The 16,810-nt window shown below is 31.2% G+C and overlaps 1 long non-coding RNA gene across 1 annotated transcript; it reads right to left on the bottom strand.

Moving 5' to 3' along the window:
- Positions 1-13,457: 13,457 nt before the first annotated feature.
- LOC145803049 (uncharacterized) lies at positions 13,458-16,637 on the bottom strand. The gene is made up of 2 exons (XR_014345127.1): positions 15,546-16,637; positions 13,458-13,702 (listed from the first exon to the last, which is right to left on the bottom strand). It is a non-coding gene; the product is annotated as an uncharacterized LOC145803049 (long non-coding RNA).
- Positions 16,638-16,810: the final 173 nt, after the last annotated feature.

Below are 16,810 nucleotides of genomic sequence, written 5' to 3'. Positions count from 1 at the left end.
ACATATCCTTTAAATCCATCTCTATTTGGAAAGAGGATAGGTTGATCCTCTATATTTGAAGGGATGATGAGAAATAGAGGATCCTCCCTCTAAAATACTATTTATTCTATATTTTTTTATCATATTACAAATAACTTTTAATACGTAAATTTAATTTTTATAAAATTAGCATCATTAAAAAGGGTGAAATTATACCTTTAAAATGAGTATATTATTAAATATATTTTAGAAAAATTTCAAAATTAAATATTTGTTAATGAACAAAAATTATTTACTTTTTAATATTAAAAAAAATACCCAACAAGTTAAAAAAAAAATGTTGATAACACCCATCTGAAAAAAAAAATAAAAGTTTGTGATTAGAATTTAAATAAATAGTGACATATTCTATATTTATTTTTTGAATAAAAAAATTAATTTTCATCCTCTTGATAAGAGGGTTAGGTTGAAGATGCTCTTATAAATGAGTTGGACCTGCAAAAGAAAGAACGTAAATAAATAAATAAAATATATAATATAATATATAGAGATTGGGGTGGTTAAAATATATAATATAATATTTAGAGATTGGGGTGGTTGGGCATTAAAGACTGTCTTTTTCATTAATTTTCTTTACTTAATTAATTATTATAATAATAATAATAATAATAATAATATAATATAATATAATATATATGTAATTCTGTTGGATTTCGCCGCCCGTGAATCTTATTTATTTACTTTATTATATTTATTAAAGAAAATTGATGATAAATTTAATTTCAAAATCGCGTGAGACATTAAGTTTGTTAGATAATTATTTTTGATGAGAAGTATATGTTTTGTCAAATATTGTGGTGAAAAATCTTTGTTGTTTCTAAGGACATTTTATTTCTAGATTTATTCTTTTATGTTGCTTTTTTGTAACTTATTTGTTCAAATTGTTCAAAAAAATTATCTATTGAAATTTTTATCTGTTGAAATTATCTATTCAAAATTTCTTTCTGCTGAAATCGTTCAAAAATCTATCTATCTATTGAAATTATCTTTCTTTTTTTTCCTTATCTGTCAACAAAGCTGTCACAATCTTTAATTTTTTTATTTGCTGAAACAATGATTTATACAAATTTTTCTCTTTCTATCTATCTATTGCATATCACCGAGCTTATTAAACCTATCTATGTTAAATAATTATATGTTAAACTTATTTGTGTGAAATTCTTATCAGAGATAAAAAAAATTGAACATATCGATCATCAATTTTAACTGTCTCTCTCTCCCTCTTTCCTCATCTATTCAACACAAGAACAAAAAAAGAAAAAGAAAAAAAAGAAGAAGATAAACCACAAATGTTTGACAAATATTTCTTATTTTCCATATTTGACAAATATTTTTTTTCATATATTTTCATGGCAAATTGAGATAATCCACAAACTCAATATCAATTTTGTATTTCACGTTTTTCTTCTTAATTCTTTTAATGGTATTAGGATTTTTTTTAATGCTAAATTACGTTTTTTGTTTCTTATTTTCCCGTATATTATTCTATACCCAATACTAATTTTATATTATTATATATTATAGATTTGTCGTTTAAATTTTATAGTGATTCTATGCATAAAATTCTATTTCATTTCCTATATTATTCTATATAATCACAACTCATAGGAGGAAAAAACTTGTACAACAATGTTACTTTCGAGGAACCTTTAAAGTTTGGATTTATTGCTTGAGTTATTTTTTTAATTGTTGAACAGTAGTTCTTTTATATTTTGACATCATATTACAGATGATTAATCATTTCACATACTGAGATTTATCTATTGTTTGGATGTTTTTGTTATTTTTTCTTGGGATTTTTGGTGAAATCCCTCTTTTGGGTCTTTTTATTAGGGTAAAGAATGACCCAATCAATTTTCTTTCAAAAAGTCCCTAAGTAGGAAATGCCTACCTTAATAAGGACATTTTATAATTTCTATTTTTTTTATCACAATATTGTCCTTTTATGTATACGTATCATACATTTGAAATATTTGAAATCTGAGCTGAAGATCTCGCAGGAACGAAATCAGGAACGAAATCGATGAAAACGATCTCCAAATCTAAAGATCTCGCAGCCAAAGATCTCTTACTTGGTCAACAATAGATGATCTCGCCGCCGACGATCAACACTCTCAATTAAACGAGAGTTTCATTGAGATTTGTGATTGTAAATCGAGTTTTAGAAGTTTTTCTTCTCAATTAGATATGTTGATTTGTTGATTAATTTGTTTTGTTTTGTTTTGTTTTTGTTTGTTTGTTTTTTTTTTTTTGGATTTATTTTTGTTGTGTTTTGATCTAATTTCATTTGACAGAACCAGAGTAAAATTTTACTCTGGTTCTATTGCTTTGTTTTTTGTTTTAGATAATGAAAGTAAAATTTTACTCTGGTTCTATTGCTCTATTTTTTGTTTGAGAGAATTAGAGTAAAATTTTACTCTGGTGTTAGAATGACACTAAAATTTTGCTGTCAAGAGGTGGTCATTGCCAAACACTTCAGCCGCCTCAAACACTGCCTCCGTTTTTTTACTTTTTTGCAGAGTAACATTTTACTTTTAGATTCAGAGTCTAACATTTTACTCGTTTTTCAAAGTAAAATTTTACTTTTATACAGAGTAAAATTTTACTTTTGTGGAGAGTCTAACATTTTAATAGTTTTTTAGAGTAAAATTTTACTTTTACCTTTAGAGTGTAACATTTTACTCTTATTCAGATTAAAATTTTACTTTTATACAGAGTAAAATTTTACTTTTAAATTCAAGGTGTAACATTTTACTCTTAGATTCAGAGTGTAACATTTTATTCTTATTTCAGAGTAAAATTTTACTTTTATGTAGAGCAAAATTTTACTTTTACATTCATGTCTCAAGTTGTGTTAGTGACACATTGTATGAGTTGTCAATCTTTGGCAAACCTAATAGTAAAAATTAACTCTAAAATATAGTACAACTAGTGTATGCCCGTGCCTAAAGGCACGGTGTAAATAATATTCTGTTTGAATAATTTTCATATGTCATTCTCTCTTAAGCTAGGAACACTGAGAATCAAGCATACCTAATCTGTTTTACCATGACATACAAAAAATGAATAGATAACATACATTTGAGCAAGGGGATTCCCTTTATTATAAACACAACTTCAAATAAAATGAACAACAAAATGGTGTTCTCCGTTTGGAGCACACCATGCCAATACGAAAATAGTATTCTTGATCAAAATCTAAATAACAAACACCTTCAAATGTTTAACTCTCAAACCAAACCAAATCTATATAAATTTCTACAGCGTCAATCTGCCATAATCTTTAACTTTATACAACGTCAATCGTTTTCAAAGTTTGTCAATAATAAAACCAAAAATAGTGTAAATTCTGCCCTCGAGATTGTTGCTCACTCGAGATTGCCCCTGTTTCAACACTCATCAGTCAAAGAAGTGCACGTTTAGTTTATACAACAATAAATACAAAATCATTAGAGAGATAAGAAAAACTTAAGCCTGAAGAAACGTAGACTTGTAAAAAGGCAGCCAATATGATAATTAAAAGAGACTATCCAATTCAAAACAAACACACGCATTGTCACACTACTGAAATGTTTTTTTATAGACCACCCCATTCAAACCAAACACATACATTGTTGCAAAATAATAATTGGTTACCCAATGCAAACACTACGAACAAACACAACACATTATCAACACAAATACAAATTAATGATTGATAAAAATATTAATTTATAAAAATCAATCAATATTTTCTTTGGATTTTATTTTTTTCAACTCTTTCTTTTTGAAACTTCCTTTAGTTGATCACATAATGTTATAGGGAAAATTTAAGAAAGACGTGTTCTTAAGAAAGAATTTAATAAAATAAAATTCAAAAAGCAAACTCTTCGCTTAGTAATTCAACAATAAACTCTAACTAACTTAATTCTCCCATCATTTACAAATCAATACAACTTAAAAAACCCCATTTATTTTCTTCCAAAAACCCAAAGCCATTTATTATATCAGTTTAGTCCCATCAATTTTGTGTATGTAACCCTCCGTCATCTTCTTCAATCTTCACCTACACCCATTCAGATTCATTTTGCTTCCAACCTTAAATAAATTTTGAATATTTGTTAAGCAATACATGACCATAAGTAAAATATCAAACCAGCCTCTTTGGATCTATTTGGTAAGCTCATGGGTAGCAGCCAACAAAATTTAGATTGAAATTAAATAAACTATAAGACTAAACTGATATAATAAAATTCAATGGATAAAACAACAAATCAACATTATACAGTAAGGGGGCAATTGTTTATAGGGTATTAAAAAAGTAATAGGCAATGCTGAAACTATATAAATATATGTTTATCACAACTTACCAATCCCCACTCCCAAATAAAGGGGGAAAAAAAATGAGGGTGCGAGGAGAACAAACAAACAAACTGACTAAATCTGTACAATTTAGTGCTTAAAAGGAATGCGTACGTTTCACTTCCATGTATTATTTTTCATGTATGGAACAGATATTGCAAGGAGAACTGAAAACAATTGGTGTGAACACAGTTTATATTCAACAATAAAGCAAAAAGTTTTGCGAGTAGATAAAGAACAAATTTTTCCAACTCCTTCAAGATGCTCATGTCTCGTAAAGAGGGTGCGAGCCTACATTTTCTAAGGCTTAATTTAGTTGGTAGTTTAGCAGAAAAACTTGGTAAAATTTTTGAGTCATGAAATTAGTTTGTCTTTTTTTATAAAAAGACACAAAAAAAAAAAAAAAAAACTTATTCCAATTAATTGTGAGCTGAAAGACTCAAGTAATAAACTATTATCAATCCAATGGAAAAAGGGTTTGCCCAGTTTCTATATTAAAAAAAAAACACCATTTATATCAAATTAGATCTAATTTGTCTCAGAACCTTGAAGCCATTAAAACAAAAAAACTAATGCCCATTAACAAAATTCAGAGAAAATGCAAAGAAACTGAAAAGGGAATGAATACCTTGGAAAAGGGAATGAAAAGAAAATGCAAAGAACTCGTCAAATGTCCACAATCAACACAATTCGAAGTGGTGGGAAAAGGGAATGAATACCTTGGAAGAAGGCGCAAAGATAGACCCAAAAAATTTAGAAGATGATGAAAGTTACCTTGCGAGCAAAGTTTGAGTTGCAAAAATCGAGGACTGGAGAATTGGAGAGCAGCATCAGATAAAAACAGATCAATTATCAGAACCTTGAAGCCACTGAAACAAAAAAAAAATTCACAAAACCCAATAACAGAAAAACTGAAATTGAATCAAATAATTCTAATTTTAATTTTAGAATTCTAATTCTAATCAAAGAAAATTCTAATTTTAATTAACACCGAATAACCCAATTCTAATTTTAACAGGAGGATCACCCCATGTTTGTGGCTGCTATGATAACAACAGGAGGATCACCCGTGTACAACAAAATAAAAAATTAACCAGTGGTAATAAAAAAACAGTCAATGGTGTTCTACAGAAAATTGGAAAAACTAACCAGTGTACAACAAAATAAAAAACTAACCAGTTTACACTAAATGGTGTTCTACACTCAATGGTCACCACAACCAGTTCAAAAACTAATGTAGTTCTTGGTGCTTGGATAAAATGTATTAGATTGAGATGAGTTGAGTTTAATTAATAAAATTGTAGGTTTGGGAGAATGGAATTCTAATAATAACAGTATGGAGCCCAATGTAAATGACCCATAAACAATGTAAAATAACATTGAAGCCTCTGGATTGTAACAATGAAATGGCAGCAAAAGGAACACTGAGAATGAGAATCTAACCCTAACAATTGAAACCCAACTCAATGATAAATAAAAGAGAAAACCCAGATCACCTAATCTATCAAATTCAAATACCAAGATGACAGATCTCATCAAAGATTCAGAAATAATTAGAACTTAATCATTACACATGTTTTGCCACTTCTATAATTTCATATCTACCAAACAAAAACGGTACAAATACATAGATAAGGATATTATATATGTCAGGAATCATACCTGCTGGAGGAGATTGGAGAGAAGGGCGAAGAGCTGGGCATCTGCTGCTGCTGCTGCTGCTGCTGCTTTTCCTTCAACGCAAAAGAAAAACAAAAACCCATCTCACAATTAGTTTAAGGTTTAAGGTTTAGAAACACCAATCCAAATAAATTATAGGTGATCCAAAGAAAAACAAAACCCATTGCTAACTGATATATATTTGAGAATCAAACCCATTGCTAACAAAACCCATTTAAGGAAAAGCAAACCCATTGCCAAATAAATTATAGGAGGCCGAAGAAAAACAAATACATATTAGTTTAAGGTTTAGAAACACCAATCCAAATAAATTGAAAGCTACATAAATAAAAAATGAAAAAGAAACATAACAAAGAGAAGATTGTGAAGATCATCAAACCTGCAAGAGCTTCGAAGCAAAATTCAAAAACTCAGAACTAAACCCATTGCTAACTGAAAGAAGTCAATAATTCCCTCAATTACTCAATTACTCTCCAGAATGTTTAACCAAATATAAAAACCCATCTCACAATTTGAACACACATGTACTCTATACTAACTATTAATAATAATAATAAATTAGCTTATACAAAATATGTTATTAATCAATCAATAAAAACAAATAATCAAAAAGAAAAACAACCTCGCGAGAAGCTCAAAATGGTAATTTCCAAGAAGGTAGGTAAAAATGGTGTTATTAATAAATCACTACTAAACAATTCTCAAAATGGTGATTTCCAAGAATGGTGATTTCCATCTGTATCATCTACTTATGTTAGGTAAAAATGGTGATTTCCAAGAAGTTACGTGTAATAAAATAAAGAAACAGAAATTCTAACATCTATACGTATACATAATCTATGATTATATACATGCACAATTCTCAAACTTTTCAACATCAATTGGTTAGAAAAACCCAGCTAATTGTACTATCAATCACGCGTAGAAATCAACAATCTAAGGCTGCAAAACCCAGAAAATCTATTGGACCCATCAATCTCCAGCAGATCAATAAATTTCTAAATTACCATGAATTTCTAAAATCTATTGGACCCATCAATCTCCAACACCCCAAAACAAATTGAAGGCACGGTGTAAATAAGCGTTTCTCCCATTCTCCTCCTCATTATTACATGCCAGGAGGAACTCACCTCCCATCCCACCATCGACCACCTCTCTCAAACTGTCAGAAACTCTTCTATTCAAGATTGCAATTAGAGAAAGGCGGTCAACATCATTAAGCATATCACAAAATTACCATCGAGGCAAGACAATCAAGTATTAACATAATTACCATACATGTAAAACAACTACAGTTTTCACTACCCAACTAATCAATCAACAAACATTAACAAAGAAAACACAACTAAACAACACCAAAAGAGGGATGAGATTGTATACATGAAATTGAGGAATTAAGAAGAGTTTACAATTCATGACATAACTAATAAAATTAAAAGAAGGTACAGTTAATCAAAGGTACAGTTAATTAAAAGAAGGTACATATATGAGCAAAAGTAAAACAGTTAATCAAAAATGTTCCTGTAAACCTTTAACTTGATTTCTATAAATTTGACATAATTATTTTAATTTACCTAAAACTTGGCTCCATTTTTACTAATAATTTGTTAGGTTTATGGATGAAAAAAGAAAAATGTCAAATGCTATTACGTTAAAATATATATATTCTATTCTTATTTATCATATGTCCACAAACCATTAATTTTGATTATTTTAATATTATTAAAAGAGAATTCGATGTAATTATATCAAATATTATATGGCAGCAAAGCATGCTACTCCTATTTTCTTTTTATTTTATTTTATTTATTTATTTTATTCATTTATTTATTTAAGGTAATATTATTTATTTAAGGGAAGTTATGGCATGGTGTAGTTACCCTAAAAAATATCGAATTTGCATCATCATTCTGCAAGCATTAGAAATTATAAATTTCAGGTCATTGAACCTTTTTTGAATTGGTAATTACTGAGCTATTACTTCTGAGTGCAATCATCTTACTCATTAAAATTACAAACAACAAAGCTAAATATGAAAACAGAATAAGAACCCATGACTTGCAATCTCTCTAATCACTTCAATGGACTGAAATCAATCACTCCAAGTATTTCATAAACCACACACGATGAGAACGAAGCCCCAGTCGATGAAGATATGAAGAGGTCAAGCAGAATGAAACTGAATATTAGAGAGATGAATGAAAAACAGAATGAATACAGGGAGAGATTAAGTGGAATGGAATAAAAAAAGCGAGATCAAAATGATAAACTACCATCACAATTAATTAAGAGCCAAGATAATAATAAAAAAAAAAAAGTAACATCTCAATTATTTCAAAAATTGAGATTAAATTTTTAATCACGCTTTATAAAAGTGAGATGTTTTTAAATATAAATGTGTGATGTTTAGGTATTATTGTAGTAGTGATTAAACACTTGATTTAATCTCAGCTTTCATTCAGAACAATGCTTCAAATGGAGGAAATAAGCTGGTTGCTCAATTAATAACCTGAACATTCTTTTATATTTCTTGCCATGTAAAATTACTACCATATATGATCAGAAACATTTTTGGTTTGCATTTTGGACTAATAACCAACTGTTTGTTATAACCTTTAATCAGTGCGTTAAAAGTTCAAACCCATTTCTACCTCAATTTCATTACAATTTCACAGTTAGAAACTTCGGGTTTTCTGATGCTTTTAAACCTTTTAACCACTATCAACATTTTATTTTAATTTTTTTTATAATTTAGAATTGTTCTAGCAAGAGTTGGCCTATTGAACTCACTCATCCTTTCAAACATCATGTATAGAAATTGAAATTTATAGAAATCAAATGTTCCTGTAAACAGTTAATCAAAATTTGATATGAGCAAAGATTAAACAGTCTGAGAGCAATAAAAAATGTTCTATTTTGTTAGTCGGATCGCCTAATTTCTTTTCAGCAGCAAAACTTGAATCCTCTGTTACAAACCCAAAACAGTTAATCGATTGCAAAGATAGTTTTATATAATATGATAGAGAGAGAGAGAGAGAGAGAGAGGTGTTTTACTTTCAGGTATGGCAAGGGTTTTGGAGAGAGAGAGAGCTTCTCAGATTAACTTCTCGGATTGGGACCAGACTTTTCTCAGATGGTGTAGCCATCGGATTAGCTTCCGATTCAACTTTCATTGGCCACTTGGGACTCTTCTGCTGCTGCTCTCTCTTTCGCCTGTCGTTGAGGAGGAAGAGGGTGGGTGAGATCGTTCTTCTAAAGCAGAAGAACAGATGATGAGCAGCGTCGGTGGTGGTAAGCGGCGGCAACAGATCGGTGGTGGTGTGTTGGTGAAGGATGAAGAAGGGTAAAGGTAAGAACAGGAGATCAGGTTTTTTTTTTATTTATTTTGAAGTGAGAACGTGAGAGAGAAACCTATAGAGAGGGAGTTGAAGAGATATGTTTAGGCAGACGTGGGGGAGAGAGAAGAGAGCGTTTGGGCGGGAATCAAACACATCTGAACCATTGATATTTATTAGAATGGATCTAAACCCTTGATTCAAAATGTAACTCTCATACATTTGAAGACATTTTCAAAAAGCCTCTTGCCTTATTATATAGATGTTACATTAAACCACAGTAAAATTTTATCAACACAAATTGACTTTTGGACTTGTGGTGACAGTAAAATTTTACTTTGATTGATAGTAAATTTTTACTGTTAATTGTTTCATATTTCCCCACTTATATGGAAGGACATTTCAGTCAATTCATGACATTTTTTTAATTGAGGGGCTTTTAGAGTCATTGTTTAATTCAGTGGGCTTCACACAAAATAGGCCCAATGAGAGGGGCTTTTCACCAAAAATCCCTTTTTTCTTTTCAGCTTTAGATGTTATGTGATTTTTTCTCACTTGTCATTGTTGATTTTTTTTTTTTATATAGTTGACATTTTATTTTAATTAAGAGTGTTTATTTTACAATATTATAATTTAATATATATATATATATATATACATATAAAATCATTATATGATAATCTAACCATAACATATTTATATTTATTTTTTTAATAAATTTTATATAATTTCAATTTCTATCTATTTTTATTTTCCAAATGAATATAAAAGAAAATTAAATAGTTAGTGTACGGGGAGAAAATGTTCGTCGCTCTCCGCACTCCTCGTATCCAAGTTTTGCTTCTTCCTGAATAACCTGAAAACACAAAGACGACGAGCTACCTGGCAGTGTGCTGCCGGAAAAATCCTCCGATGATCAAATTAGCACACTTAGAGAAAGAGAGAGAGAGAGAGAGGAGACAAAGAGGTAGGTAGCTCTGGTGAACAGATGTTCCAGACTTGTGCATGGATACGCAACATCGTTTATATAGTTTTTGCGAGCTCCTCTATGTCTGTTCTCCTCATGACGCGTGGATATATTCCCTTCTTATCTTCATCCACGCATAAGAGCAAATACTACCAAACATCGAATGTCAATACCGTTCAACGATATTGACGCGTACGGATGGCAGAATATCCATCCAGCAATCAAATTACGCCACATAGCACACCCCACCGAGCTACAACAAGAACGGTACCACAATCCTCCTTCAGGGCCGCGCTATGTGCTCAGTCTCATCAAACAAAACCATTCGCGGGCCCAACCGAGCTCTATAATCCACGGCGAGCTTCTGCTCGGTCAAATTTGACCTGGGGACGAACTCCGTCCTCCGGAAATGCACATCCTCCGACCGGGCTAACGTTTCGTCTTGCCGCTGACTTGACCGAGTTATGACTTCGGTCGTACACGTGTCCTACATCAGACCATGCTCAAACCCCAGTGCAACACGCGACCTCATTTCGTTCGAGTAAAAACCTTGGCTCAGGCTCATACCAGCTCGACCATTTCTTATTTTAAATCTCCCTCTTAGTTAGAATTACTTTCAATTTTATGTTACTAATTTTTCTTCTAATTTAACAATTATTTTTAATATCAAAATAAGTATTTATCTTACTATTTTATAATTTAATATATATCATACAAAATTATTATATGATAATTACACTTTTATAATACGCTAGAACTAAAATTATCAAAATATACAAATTATTTAACTAAAATTAATATATATATATATATATATATATATATATATATATATATATATATATATATATATATATATATATATATAAGTATTCAAGTAACAATTTTATAAAACGATAATGTTCAATATTATCAAAGTAAATAATTAAAATCATACTTTAATTTTAATTTTAATTTAATTATTCTTTTATAAGTACCATCAAATATTTTTTGAAAAAAAAATAATACTTGTATTGCACGGGTCAACTGCTAGTTTATATAATATTATGGATATAATAAAATATATTATAAATTGTATTAAAATATAATAAATTTAACAATTTATGTACAAATACTTAAAATGTATAAAAATACATAATATTATATAAAATCATAAAATAATACAAATAAATTAACTAATAAAATATATATTAACGGGCCAAATGTGTTACATTTACGTCTCGATGAATTCCACCTGTAAAATTTTATGTTATAATATTGATTGCAAGAATCAGATTCAAAACTAGTGAATAAATTACCCTTAACATGTACCTAAGCTTCTTTGCTATAACATTATATATTCATAATCACCATCTCATCTAGAAACTCAACAGTCAGAGATGGGTAATCATTATTATTGTTTTTTTTTACTATCTAAGCAAATAAATTGAGAGTGTCTGGTTCTTTTGTTGAGATAGTTTTTTTTGGTGGTAAACCTGGTTCTCAGCAAGATGACACTAAGATTCTCCTCTAAATCTCTGTGAAGTGTCTGAATATTTGTTCTGTTTCCATCACATAGATATCATAGTATTTGTATTCATATTCTCTGTTCAATGATTTCGGGACTTTGATTTATGCTGTTTTTCGCTCAAAGTGAAAGGTACTGCTTAAGGAGGTTTGTTTTTCATGTTTTATTTATTTATTTATAATGTTTTCATATTCTATGTCTCTCTGCTTGGTTTCCACAAGCTTTGGAAGTTAAATTCCAAAATAGATTCAGATTTCATGGTTTAAATTTTCAATTTTCCTGGAAAATCTGTTCCCAAGAGGGAAATTCTTTTTATCTTTCTCAGATATAACACTGATCAAAACATTTTATGATGGTGATAGTACTGAAAACACAGTGTTTTCTTAAGCAAGGTGTTTACAATAACTTCTAAAAACAAATTTCTGAGTGTGGGAATGCAACTGAATGATCAAGAGCAGTGGGTTTGTAACAATGAAAAGTTTGAAAATGCAAACTATTTCCATATCACCTTTTGTGCCGAAATAGTTTTTGAAAAGCTAAAAAACAACTTTTTGGTGGTTCCTAAAAATTGGGTTGTTTTTTAGTAAAACAGTTTGCCAACAAGTTTAGGGTTTCTGCAACTCTCAACCCACATGTACCTCATACATTGAATACTGGTTATGCTTTGCTTTAACAATCAACACTTAATTTTTCATCTTCAATCACCAAATGTCTGATCTATAGGACTCTCTTATCCATTGTTTCAGATTTGCAGCATCTTAAAGACAAGAAAATACGGAATGGAAGAAGGTCCATGGACCATTTTCTGTGGAAATTCCGCATGTTCACACGAACACAACTGCGCATCAGGCTTTGCTGCAATTTTCAATCCACATTCATGCCCCAACCATGTTTTGGTCATTGCTTTTGATATCATTGTCTTTCTCATCTGTTTGTTTACTGTCATCTACAAATCAAACTCAAAAAAGGTCGTAGCCTCGCCCTATTCCCTTCACTGTTTGCCAATTTCCTCGGCCATTTTCAATGGCGGGTTAGGCTTGGCTTACTTGGGTTTCGGGGTTTGGAACTGTTTCTGTTTGATCTCATCAAGAATTGTAGGTTAAGCGGAGATAGCGGTTAACAGCCCAACTTGTTCTAAGTCATTCTGCAGTTCTTTCCAGTTGGATAACAGACATGACAAACTTCCCATTGATTTTTGGCTCAAGGCATCCGCTACGGTATTAGTTTTCCTTGGGTGGTACAAGATCTGCAAATCGTAATCTTTGATTAACTCTAACCATCGCCTCTGTCTCATGTTTAATTCTTTTTCGGTGAAGAAGTATTTCAAGCTCTTATGGTCGGTGTACACCTCACAAGTTACCTCATACAAGTAGTGACGCCAGATTTTCAAAGCAAACACCACAGCTGCTAACTCAAGATCATGCGTTGGGTAATTCTTTTCATGCGGTCGGAGTTGTCTAAAAGCTTAGGCAATCACTTTTCCATTTTGCATTAATACACACCCCAAACCTTTGTAGGAAGTATCACTATACACTTGTGACGCCCCAAATTTTTCGAACATCAAGGGAAATTAAATAAACAAAATGACTTAATAAACTAAAAATTTGACATCTTAATAGGGTAATCCAACTCTCGTACATAACCAAACGTCCAAATAACAATAGATAAAAGCTTAAAATTATCCAAATACAACATCAAATGAAATTATAAAGTCCTTAATAGCTATTATATAAAATAATATTATTTATTCGGCTCTACTCGGGGTTTCAGGTCAGCCAAGGCTCTACGTTAGCGTCGACTCCATTTCAGCTTCAGTTATTTTCTCGCCAAGACCTGGCATAAAACGCCAGGGCAACAAAAATATATGCCATGAGTTTTGCAACACAGTAAGAAAACATAACCAACCTACCATTCTTTTTAAGAGAAAAATAATGAGATTATAAACACGAGGTAACAATATAATTGTAAGCATAAATTACAACCATTAAAATAATTTTAATAAATTAGGTGACACTCGAAATCTCACCAAAGAGATTTAACTTACCAACCACTAAGCATGGCAACGGTTAATTTGAAACCCTCCCTTGGTCAAATATTCAAGTGTTACCAACCGTAACGACCAGGGATGCCCACGTCCGGAGTGATATACCCAAGTAGTGGCATCCGTGGTCTGCCCCAAGGAAACGGTCTGCCAGGGGTACGTAACCTCCCTGTGTGCCACCAGCACATCCACCCTTATTCCAAAACCAAATACCGAAAAGGGTTCAAATAAGTCCCGTGCCATCTTAGAGTTTCGCAACACAATTTACGTGAGAATTCTCAAAACCAGGGTTCACCCTGAACAACCGGTATTAACCGTCAATCCCTTGATTTCATACACTCTTTAAAATCAGGACTCACCCTGAATAACCGGTATTAACCGTCAACCCTTAATTTCGTATACTCTTTAAAACCCAGACTCACTCTGAACAACTGGTATTAACCGTCAATTGTTAACTTTGTATATGCCGTTAATCATTTCAGTTAATTTTGATAGTACTCACAAATAATTTTAAATTTTAATCACAATTGATGTTATATCAACTCATTAAAATTCCCAACATAAAATATTGCACATGTCACACAATAATAAATAAATGTACAACATTTAAATAAACAATTTATTTAAACCATGGTATGAAATAATAATTTAGATACAGAGAAAATAAACCAAAGCCACACACGTGCATGGATCTTTAATTTACAAGATTAGACTACCACAATATTAAATAAATCACAATACACCCATACATGGATTACTAATTTACTATATTTGATGAATTGGACCAGCACAATAACTGATTTTTATCCGAATAAATAATTAAAGTCATGATCTTAAACCTGTCAGGAAATTTTCAGGTTATACCTTAGGTAATAAAAATTATAAATAAATTATTTATGCAGTTCTAAAATTCGTGGAAATGTACAGAATATTCAATAAATATGTTTGGATCAATTTTCAGGAATAAATTCCCAAAGATAAGTTATAGATAATTCTGTAAAATTCTAAGAAATTTTATGACACAGATTTATCACATTTTCTTAAATTAATTCCATACTTAAATTTATAAATCAAGCCCACAATCTCAAAATTTAGTATGAAATTAGACTTCTCAAATTTCATATTTTAGTTAGAAATTTCCAGATTTGGATTAATATGGAATTTTTAATAAGCTTTTAAACATATACTAAAATCTGTCTTACAGTAGCAGATTTAATTATAAATTTGTATAAATTCGTACCAAGCTCAATAATTGTTAAGAAAATTCCTGGGTGAACTAGACATCATTCTCAACAACTTTGTAGAAGAAATCATTTCAAAATTTTGAGCATAAAATTGTCTAAAAATTCGTACAAGTTTCTAGCAGATTGAAGAGTTATATAATCAAACCAAATAAAATCTTTAATCATCTCTTTAATGGCACAAATTACACATGCAAGTCTAAATCCAAGATTATATCATGATTTTAAGGCTACTAATAAAGAATTGACCTTCAAATATTTAACATACCAATCACAAATTCACATACAACTATAAACAAAATTTTATCTAAAATTTTAGCTATGTTAACATATGAACACAAATCTAAATATTTAACAATTAAAAAGAATTAGACGGTTATAAGAGTTTACTTACTATGTTAGGTTGTTAACGATTTATCGTCCGAATTTGATTTATGATTCTGATCGTAAGATATGATTGTCCTGGCTCCATGATCGTCTTGCTAAAATTTCACATCAATCGGACGCAATCTCACCGTTGATCTGCCATTGGATTCTCTTAGAACATTTAGTTGTTGATCATCATCTTAGACTCAAATTTTGCAAGATCTAACCCCAAAAATGGATTCTACACGTCGAAAAACCTAAGGGTGGTCATCCCCAAAGTCATAGGACCACTCGATTAACCTAGAGGTACTAGGGTGCACCGTAGTAGCATGGGCCGAGAAACACAGGATAAAATTTAAGCTCATCTTCTCCAAAGCCGTAGCATGCACGAACAGAAGAGACCCAGAAATTTGGTTTCAATGTCCCCAGTTCAAATACTTGTATCTTCTTCATCGTAACTCCGTTTTATCTTATTTTTCTGTCATTGGATTCACCTCACGGCCTAGTTTTTGGTTCACTACTCACACGCCTCGTTCCGTCTCTTTTTGCATGCCGTCGGACCTCCAAAATTTGACCAAAAATAAGATTATTTTCCTACCGTCTCGGACATTTCTTCGAACCATCTTTCGGACTCCATAACTTTCTTAATTCTTAACGGTTTTACTTCATTCTTTCGCCAATCTCTTCAACTTACTCCGTACTTCATCTTACATGATCCATTTTCCTCAATTCTTCCCGGAATGGATGATTTTGGCATGCCGAAAGTAAGCCGAAAACCAACTTTTGAAATTCAAAATAAATTTCTCTAACTTTGCTTCTTTCTCCTCCATCTTCTTTCTTCTTCTCTTTCTTCACCTACAACACTTTGTGGATGGTGGTTCTAGATGATAATAGAAATAGGTGATGGTGGTGGTGCCGGTCCGACGGTGCGCCAATGGTGGTGAAATTCGCGGGTTGGCGATAGTGTGGGTTGAGGCCATGGCTATGGAGGTTGGGGAAGGAGGAAAAACATAGATAAAGGAGAAAGAGAGTTTTGAGAATGAGAGGTAGAGGGAGAGGGAGAACCGAGAGAAAGAGAGATATCAAATTAGAAGAGAAGCAAAGTGAGGAAGATGAAAAGAAATAAAATAAAAAAAATAAAAAAAAATAAAAAAAAAGAGAGAAATAGAACACTTGGTGGCATGGCATCAGCATGCTCACCACGTTGCAGGTGGAATGCAAGAAAACCTGGGGTAGCAACCCATGGTTTTTGATTGGGTTTTAGTACAGCAATTATATGGTTTCAGTGTAATT

This window comes from Camellia sinensis, chromosome 11 (assembly GCF_055761805.1).
Source record: "Camellia sinensis isolate YWXY chromosome 11, ASM5576180v1, whole genome shotgun sequence".
Taxonomy (NCBI): Eukaryota; Viridiplantae; Streptophyta; class Magnoliopsida; order Ericales; family Theaceae; genus Camellia; species Camellia sinensis.
This window is presented reverse-complemented; position numbering and strand designations above follow the sequence as displayed.